Source organism: Protopterus annectens, chromosome 2.part1 (assembly GCF_019279795.1).
Source record: "Protopterus annectens isolate FY-2018-M chromosome 2.part1, PAN1.0, whole genome shotgun sequence".
Taxonomy (NCBI): Eukaryota; Metazoa; Chordata; order Ceratodontiformes; family Protopteridae; genus Protopterus; species Protopterus annectens.
The window spans coordinates 1,062,599,288-1,062,601,202 of NC_056729.1; positions in this window are offsets into that span (position 1 = coordinate 1,062,599,288).

Genomic DNA, 1,915 nt, shown 5'->3' on the forward strand with positions numbered 1-1,915 from the left:
ATAAAATCAGTCTCTGCATATCTATTAATTCCTAACATCTAGCCTTCTCATAGCTTTGGCTATTATTTTGGTAGGAATAGATCATTCCATATCTGTCTATACTCTTGCACTCTGTGTATGGGCATCTTTCATTTACACCTGTAAGAGCAAAATCATGACAAAAAAGATGTAATCTGACTATTGCTGTGATGCATATTTTTGTACTCAATGTTTACTACAATTTAGCTTGAAATACTTGTGCCCATCACTACTATGGATTTTACTGTGCTTTTTCTTTCCTCATTTTCTCATCAACAGTTTTCTAGTAGTATTTAGTAAATTTCACAACACTCTGTACCGTATGCATCTAGTAACATTCAACTGGTTTAAACGGAATTTAGCAAGTAAGCAATAGGAATTGCCTTTCAATACTAATATAGATAGCCTGCTATAATGATTTGCCTGTTTAGTCAGGAACTATTCCTCAAGTGCTGTCTGTTTTATTTGGCTATTTTCTTTCAGTATTTCTTTTTATTTATCATTGTAATCACATATATTTTATGTATCATTGTTACAGATTATTTCAGGGTTTTTGGAAACTTTTCTTCATTGGTATTCAGTTCAAGAAGTCTCTGTTCAGCTGGACTGACCCCAGTCAACAGAATATAATATGTTGATGTTGGTAGGCAAATACTAAGCTAACTGCCCTGAAGGGCCATTTGAAGCCTAGCCAGTAACCCGAGGTCAGAATGAAACCCTGTACCCAGTACCCATGAGGGAAAGACTTTAACTATTATGCTAATGTTCAGATGTAAAATGCGTAACTAAAATAATAAAAGCTGATTGTGTGTGTGTGTGTGTGTGTGTGTGTGTGTGTGTGTGTGTGTGTGTGTGTTCGTTCAGAGAGAGAAAGAGAGAGTGAGTGTAAAGGAGAGATCAGGAGAGAAATACGGGTAAGTGTAAAGAAGAGATGCGGAGAAAGAAATAGGAAGACAGACACGGTAAACGGAGCTGTTCTAGGCTAGCTGATAACAGTTAATACTCATAATTCTGTTAATATTGTGCACAAGTAAAGAGGTGCTACTAGTATGCAAGCACAATCAGACAGTCAGTCTCCTTGATTAGATAACATAATACCGCAACAGTGACACTCAGACCTGCTCCAAGACTAGTACACAAGTTAGAGCCTCTCCTTTCGCCATTATAGGATTACATTATGTAAAAGTGAAGGGTATTTAATTTTATAGCAACATAGAAAGAGGAAATGTCTTACACAGGCCTACACCGTGTGTGGGAAGGGGGACTGGGGGGAGACTTCTCGGATATCCATTTTTATATCCTTGGCTGAACCGTTCTAATCTGCTATTATTTCCCCCTCACTTTTGAAGTTGTAAAGTAAGGAAGAAGACGAGCATTTCCGTGGATCCATTTATAATCTGATTTCATTCCCTGACTGCACTGCCAGGACTTCGTAGCTACCGGAATATGATCCTCCCGCATTTTAACTGTCTCTGTGATTTTAATCGGAGTAAAGTATTAGTTACAATAGGTTTACCCTTTCTGTCTGAAACTGCAATAGGTGGAGGCGGATGGCAGCAAAATATTTCGAGCACACATTTTTTCTTCCTACAGGTTATGCAGCCTCCTCTTTCCCGTCCTTTATGATGAAGCAATTTCATATCCTATGGGACGGGAGTCCACAGCTATAATGACCCGAACTTAGCCAAGCTATGTAATAATATCAGGCGTTATCAATTATACGCCTATTCATAGGAAGCAGCACTATTTTTTCTTCTAGGAAATCAACTGCTAATGTTCTACCTGCTAATGATGATGATCGACCAGGGAATTTCCTTTTATTTCACTTTATCCACAAAAAGTCTGTAGAAGTGTTGAAACAGTACAATTTTTTTAATCTGTTACTGGCACTGCCACT